The sequence below is a fragment of the Rousettus aegyptiacus genome, unplaced genomic scaffold (genome assembly GCF_014176215.1).
Source record: "Rousettus aegyptiacus isolate mRouAeg1 unplaced genomic scaffold, mRouAeg1.p scaffold_m13_p_13, whole genome shotgun sequence".
Classification (NCBI taxonomy): Eukaryota; Metazoa; Chordata; class Mammalia; order Chiroptera; family Pteropodidae; genus Rousettus; species Rousettus aegyptiacus.
Window position 1 is genome coordinate 78963165 of NW_023416288.1, and position 8506 is coordinate 78971670.

The following is an 8506-nucleotide window of genomic DNA, read 5'->3' on the forward strand; positions in this document are numbered from 1 at the left end:
TCAAATTGCCCTCTGGAAAGTTTTTGCCTATTTACATTATAACCAATAGTAATAGGGCATGGCTCTTTCCACGTGGTCTGGCCTGAATGTTATCGAAGTTTTTCTCCCAGGAAAAATATGGCATATGGTTTAACTAATATTTTTAAATTATTAGCTAAAATAAAACATATTATTATCTACTTACACTTTACTTTGATTATCTGTTTATAGTCTTTGCCCATTGTTTAAGTCTTTTATTTATAAAATTATATTTATGTAGTTTTATATTTTAAATAAAATTTCATTATATTTATATTGAAATATATTATTATTTATGTAGTTTTATATTTTAAATACAATTTACATTATATTTATATTGAAATATATTATTAATGAAAACTTTTTATATTAAAAAATCCCTAACCTATTGTCTGTGAGATATTATTTTAGATTGTTCCCCATTTGTTCTTTACCCTTTAATTTTGTTTATAGGGCTTCTAACCAAAGAAAGTTTTCATTTTCATGTAGATTAAACTAGAAATATTTATCTTTATGCTGAGGCTTCTTCCACATCAGGAAATCAAAAAGATACTCACCAACTTTTTCCTCTAAATATTTTTTTTTGTCATTTTATTCTTTATTCCAAAATATCTGGAATGTATTTTGAAATACAGAACAAGAAAAAACTATAACTTTTAAAAGGTTTTTTCCAAAGATTTAATTAGCATTATTTATTGATTCCTCCTTTTGGAATGCCATTTTTATCCCTGATTAATGTGTACAAATATAAGCATTATACTTCATTCCATTTATCTGTTATCTATTGCTGAGCTTTCTATTCTATTTCATGTATATTTTTTCTACATTTAATATTGATCTTTTAACATGTATTTTTAAATAAAAAATGTTTATGCTATAAATCACATTCCAGAACTTACTTAGCTTATAACTGGAAGTTTGCACCTTTTCACCACCTTCACCCATTTCACCCACCCCCAACTCCCTGCCTCTGCCAAACAACCGACCTGTTCTGTGTATCCATAAGTCTATTTTTTTAGAGTCTACATATAACTGAAATCATATGACATTTGTCTTACTCTGTCTGATATTTCACTTAACATAATACCCTCAAGTTCTATGCATGTTGTTGCTCATAGCATAATTTCCTTTTTAATATCTGAATAATATTCCATTGTATAAACACAACACATTGATTTTTTATGTGTGCATCATCAGTCAATACATACATTTAGGTTGTTTTCATGTCTTGACTATTGTAAATAACATTACAATAAACACGAAGATGCAGATACCTTTTTTTTTAGATATGCATCCAGAAGTGGAATTGTTAAATTAAATGGTAGTTTTATTTTTAATTTTTTGAAGAACTTCCATACTGTTTTCCAAAAGGGCACAAGGGTTTCCTTTTCTCCAAATCCTCGACAATACCTTTTATCTCCCATCTTTTTGTTAATAGCCATTCTAACAGGTGTGAGATAGTATCTCATTGTGGTTTTGATTTGCATTTCTCTGGTAATTAGTGATGTTGAACACCTTTATATATACCTGTTCGTATATCTTCCTCAGAAAAATGTCTATTCAGTTCCTCTGCCCATTTTCAAATCAGATCTTGTTCTTGTTAGTGAGCTGTATGTGTTTTACATGTTTTGGATATTAAGCCCTCATCAGATATATTATTTGCAAATACTTTTCCCATTCTATAAGTTGCCTTTTCATTTTGTTGATGGTTTCCTTTAGTGCAGAGCTTTTTGATATGATGTAGTCCTACCTGTTTATTTTAGTTTTTGTTGCCTTTGCTTATGTTGTCAAATCAAAAATATTATTGTCATGGAGCTTATTCTGTATGTTTACTTCTAGGAGTTTTACAGTTTCAGGTCTTACATTCAAGTCTTCAATCCATTTTTAGCTGATTTTTGTGTATAGTATAAGATAGAAATTCAGTTTAATTCTCTTGCGTTGGCTGTCCAGTTTTCCCAATAACATTTAATGAAAAATTTGTTCTTTCTTGGTTGTATAATCTTGCTTCTTTGTTGTAAATTAATTGACTATATATTCATGGGTTTATTTCTGGGCTCCCCAATCTGTTCCATTGGTCTATGTATCTGTTTTTGTGCTAACACCATACTATTTGCTTACTATAGCTTCATAATATAGTTTTTAAAATATTTTTTTATTTTTTATTACAGTCGACATACAATATTATGTTAGTTTCAAGTGTACAACACAGTCATTAGACATTTATATAATTGACAAAGTGATTTCCCTGATAAATCTCAAAATCATCTGACACTATCTATAGTTATTACAACATTATTATATATTGACCATATTCTCTATACTATATTTTATATCCATATGACTATTGTGCAACTACAAATTTATACTTCTTAATTCTCTCCCTTCTTTCGTCCATGTCCTTAACCCCTACTTCCATCTGGCAACCGTCAAAGTGTTCTCTGTATCTATGAGTTTGTTTCTTTTTATTCATTTATTTTGTTCTTTAGATTTCACTTACAAATGAAATCATATGGAATTTGTCTTTCTCTGTCTGATACTCCACTCAGCAAAATACCCTCTATGTCAATCCATGTTGTTCCAGATGACAAGATTTCATTCATTTTTTTAAATTTTATTTTATTAGTTGCAAGTATACAGTACATTGGTTAGACATTTTTATAGTTTATAAAACAATTCCCCTAATTGTTCTTTTTCTCCTTTGACTCTCCACTTAGCCTATACATTTAATGCTAACTGCATTTTCCATGTCTTGTTCCCTATCCCTGTGACCATCTGTCAACTACTAATTTATACTTCTTTTTTTATGGCTGAGTAATATTTCATTGCATATGTGTTCATATTCATTTATCCAGGTTGCCTCCATATCTTGGCTATTGTAAATAATGCTGCAATGAACATGTGGGGCACGTGACTCTTTGAAGTAGTGTTTTGGGTTTCTTCTGATAACCCAGAAGTGGGATTGCTGGGTCCTTATTTGTCTCTTGCTATATAGCCTTTATTTTAAAGTCTGTTTTGTCTGGCATAAGTATTGCCATCCATTTTCATGAAATATTTTTTCCATCCCTTTACTTTCAGTCTGAGTGTATCTTTCAATCTGAAGTGAGTCTCTTAAAGGTAGCATATGTAAAAAAATTGTTTTCTTATGTCTTTGATTGGAGCATTTAATCTATTTACATTTAAAGTAATTGTTGATGTATATGTAGTTATTGCTATATTATTATCCATATTTTAAATCTTTTTTTCTTTTTCTTCTTAAAGAAGCCTCTTTAACATTTCTTATAATATATAGCATTTATAGATTGTTATATGATATATAATATTACATATTATATATATTTTTTATAAATATAACATTTCCTATACTGGTTTGATAGCGGTGAACTCTTTTAGGATTTTCTTGTTTGGGAAACTCTTTATCTGTCCTTCTATTCTAAATGATAGCTTTGCTGTGTAGAGTAATCTTGGTTGTAAGTGCTTGCTTTTCATCGCTTTGAATATTTCCTGCCAGTCCCTTCTGGTCTACAAAGGTTCCATTGAGAAATAAGCTGACAGACTTATGGAGGCACCCTTGTAGGTAACTAATTGTTTTTTTCTTGTCGCTTTTAAGATTTTCTTTTGTGTCTTGATGTGAACCTCTTCGAATTCATCTTGTTTGGGACTCACTGTACTTCCTGGGCTTATGTGTCTATTTTCTTCACTAGATTAAGGAAGTTTTCTGTCATTTCTTTGAAAAGTTTTTCAACCCCTTATTCTCTCTCTTCCCCTATGATGCAATTGTTGATTTGCTTGTTGTTGTCTCAGAGGCCCCTTAAACTATCCTCATATTTTTGGATTCTTTTTTCTTTTTGCTGTTGATTTGGTGTTTTCTGCTACCTTATCTTCCAAATAGCTAATTTGAGCATCTGCTTCATCTAATCTACTGTGGGTTCTCTCCACTGTAGTCTTCATTTCTGAATTTTTTAAAAATGTTTTCTACTTCCATTTTTATGTCTCATATCTCTTTGTTGAAGTCCTCGCTGAGATCATTAAGCAATCTTATAACCAGTGTTTTGAACTTTGCATCCGGTAGATTGCTTATCTCCATTTTTTTAGTTCTTTTTCTGGAATTTTCTTCAATTCTTTCACTTGGGACATGTTTCTTTGTCTCTTCATTTTGGCTGCTTCACTGTGTTTGTTTCTAGGTATTAGGTAGAGCTGCTGTGTCTCCACGTCTTGGTAGAGTGGGCTGATGTAGTACGTATCCTATAAGGCCCAGGGCACAGTCTCCCTGGTCACCTTAGACTGTTTTACTTCTTCCTTTCCAATTTGGATGCCATTTATTTCTTTCTCTTGCCTAATTACTCTGGGTAGTACTTCCACTTATGTCAAATAAAAGTGGCAAGGATGGGCATCCTTGTCTTGTTCCTGACCTCAGAGGAAAACTTTTAGCTTTTCACTGTAAATCTGATGTTAGCTGTGAGTATGTCATTTATGGTTTTATTATGTTGAGGTCATTCCCTCCATACCTAGTATGCTGAGAATTTTCACTATAAATGGATGTTGAATTTTATCAAATACTTTTTCTACATCTATTAAGATAGTTCATATAATTTTCATCCTTTGTTTTGTTAAATGTTGTGTATCACATCAATTAATTCACAGATGTTGAATTATTCTTGCATCTCTGAAAAAAATCCCACTTGATTATTATGTATGATCCTTTTTATGTATTGTTACATTTATACTTTAGTTCCATTTTATCTCTGGCCCTTTTATGTATCTGACTCAAGTCCATACCCAATAGTTACTTTGATTAAAATATCATTTCTTAGTGTCAAGGATTTATGACAAATGTAGATAATTCTAGGTTTCTCTACATGTAGGTACTCACAGTTTGTCACTGAATGGTAGCATATCATTAAACAATATTTTTAATTTAAAAAAGGTTTTATGATTATAAAAATAATAGATGTTTATTGTAAAAATGTGAACATCATGGAAGGGGGAAATAAAAGAAGAAGAGAAAGGATAAAGGGAGGGAAGAAAAGAAGGAAGTAAAGACAGGTGCTCTGAAATTCAATCATTCAAAGAAAACCAGTTTATGTTCTTCCAGAAATAGAGAGATCTTTCCTCATCTTAGAATTTTTTTTTATTTTTGACAATTTTTTTTGTCAAATTTCTAATTTGTTTCTAAATTTGTTTGAAGGTATAAATTATTGATTTAACAAGTCTTTAACTTTGGAGTGTACTTTTTAGCTTTCTTTGTTATTTTGTTTGTGTCCTTCTTGTTAGTTGCAGGGTTTATGTATAAGATCTTTGTCACTGTTCTATTCTTTTAACTCATTTTTTGAATGGGATAAGACAACTGAGGCCTACTATTAGCCACCAAATAGTAGATAACTGCTCATTTATCTTCCTTTCTATTTTACTGAACACCATTAAAATCTTAGTCTCAAATCTTTAGTTGGAGCTGAATTCTGATGGTCTCTGGGATCCAGGAAAAGAGCTGAGGCCATCAGCAGGAGCTTTCAATGTAACCCTGAGACCAGGGCCCATTCTGCCAAATTGGAAGCACGTCACTTTCTATTGGATAAAGATCCTTTAAAATTTCAGTTTGTTCCCTGGCTTTGGAATTAACTAGATTAGAAAGATGCTGTAAAGTTTGCAGCCTTTTTCTTTTGTATTGCTATGTGTACTTCATTCTTTATTTCCACATTTACTGCTCTTATTACTCATTTTCTTTTCTCACCTGTGATAAATCCTTTGTCCTCTATCTCTAGAGGTGAGTCTGTGCCATCACTAACAAATCTTAGAGAAAACTAAAATTGTTTCATGAACTCTGGGCTTGGCAGATGCTTACATGTGACATGTTCCCTTGTGGGAGCTTCCAGGTAATTTTAAGTCCTCTACCTGCAGCTGCCATCTTGTGAGCCATCGTCCTCTTTCAGCTGGCTGCTCCCACTTTTTCCCTTTTCTTATAGTAGGCCTGACACAGGCCATGACTCTCTTTTGATTAGTTGCTCCCTACACAAGCCCTGCTTTTCCAGAGTCTACAACATATAGATTCTCTCTGTTATATCCTCCTCTCAGGTCATCCTCTTGGGCAGGACTTAAAACATCCCCAGGCCTACCCTCCTTCCCAAATAGACCAGGTTAGGTGCCCAAGAAGCTCATGCATTTCTGGCCCACTGTTGGTAGGAATATGGTTCCTTTACGAACATAACTGTCTACTTTTTTTTCTCTGTCTTGCCACTGACCAATTTACATTTTTCAGGCATGAGCTTAGGATCACTATACAGCATCTCCCAACTTCAGGGGGCAGTGTGGAAGCCTACATTTTCTCACTCCTATTAAAGAAGGTTAACAGTCCCCCCTTGGGAGTGGTGGACTCACATATCAGGTGCTTTTCCTGAAGGCTTCTCACAAATCCTTCCCTTCGTCTCCACTCTCAAACTTTTATATTCTCAACATCCATTAAGTGTTTTAAAAATCACAGAACATATTCTCAGATATCAACTTTAAAGATTCTTCCACAGTGGTCTGTTATCATCCTCATTCTGGGATCTGATAGTGATCTAGTATCTTGGTCCCTGAGTTAGAATTTGAGTTTAAGAATACCACTAAATAGAAACATTTATTTCATACTGTTGCTTGAGCAAAAAATAAACTTCCATTGATTTTTAGACATCATATAGTCTATCATATAGATATCATATAGTCTAACATCATATAGTACAACAAAAACAGAAATGTCTAATAGATCTGACAATGTTTGAATTGGTGCTGGTTCCAGCCCAAGCAAGTCAGCTTCATGATTATGGGCAAATTTCAGTGAGTGAACTAAGGGTGAGTTCCCCAAAACAAAGATAATTTACAAGCTACAAGAGTAGAGAAAGTGTTGCAGGACACTCAAACAGATAGACGGGACACTGAGGCAATAAGCAAGAAGTAGCATTTATTGTTGCCAGCACGAGCTCAGCGGATTCACATCCAAAGGCTGAGCCCCATTCACAGTGGGGCTTTCTCTTTTATACACATCTTATACTTCCACATAGCTACAGACTTGCATGTTCTTTCTATATAAGGAAAGTGTATTTTGATTGGTTGGCGGGCCATAATGGGAAGTAAATAACTTTCAACTATCCTAGGAAGCAGTTAGCTCAGGCCTTGCTACCACAAAAGAAGCAAGTTTCCTGCAGTGGTAAGAAAGTATGGGTTGATTTCAAAATAGATCCATATTCAGACCACTTCTCGCCACCTCCATCGCTGCCACTTTGGCCAACCCACCATCACATTGACTTAAATTTGCCACCACACCTGCATTATTGCAATAACCTCCTAGCAGATCTTCCTATTCCATCCTTGCCCCTATAGAATGTTCATAATTCAATACTACAATAAAACAATGTAAATAGGTTGAGGTACCTTATCTACCCATGCCCTCCCATGGCTTCTTGACTACCTCAAGGTCCTTGCTGTGGTCAGAAGGCGCTATGTGATCTGCCTCTGTTCCTGTCACATATTCTTCTCTGTACTCTTCTCACTCTATAATCCACTCACATAGGTCCCCTTCAGATCTCTTCAGATACTGAGCCCGCATCTGCCCCAGAGACTTTGTAGTTATTACTACTTCTGCCAGGAATCTCATCATTTTTCATCAGACATTCCCTCAGCAAACTTCTTGACCTTCTTGTCAGTTGTCTTCAGATGAGGCTTTCTTTGACCACTCAATGTCAAATAGCAACTGACTCCAACCTGGCAATCCCTAACACTCAGCCTTTAAATTTTTCTTGATTATGATTATCGCCATCAAAGATATTTGTTTATTGTCTACCTGACAACACTGGAATGAGGGTAGAGACATTGTTTTGTGAATAACTAAATTTGAGCACCTAAATTATTCTTGGCATGTAGAAGTTGCTCAATAAGTGTTTGTTGGCTGGTGAATAAATCTTAAGCACAGATTAGCTTTAAACAGGAAGAAAAAGTAAAGTGTGAGCACAGAGAGAGATGACTATAACTGATAGAGAAGAGAATTAAGAATATTCTCATTTATTATGATAGATTCTCCCAGTGAAAAAGAAAGAAAGTTCATCTGCTAATAAGATGAAACTTTACATGGTGGTGATGGTGAGGTGGCAATTTTGAGGAGAAAGTTGAAATTTTGCAATGGTGACAGGAGATAGGAGATGGAGCTAATTTAGAATAGCTCCAGTCATCCTTAAGGGCTATTGAGATTAAACACAGTGCAGTTTCAAGTGCTGGCAATGACATAATTGTTCTGTCTTACCCAGCAGTGTTCTTCACCCCAAGGTGTAGAAGAGAAAAATTTAATTGTTTAGATAAAGCATTTCTGTCCAATAGAACTTTCTGTGATAATGAAAGTGTTCTATAATCTGTGCTATGCAATACAGTAATCATTGCCCAGATGTTCCTGTTGAAGACTTAAAAGCTGGCAATTGTGATTGGCTACCACATCGGAAAGAATCAGTTTCTGGCAGAGCCGAAG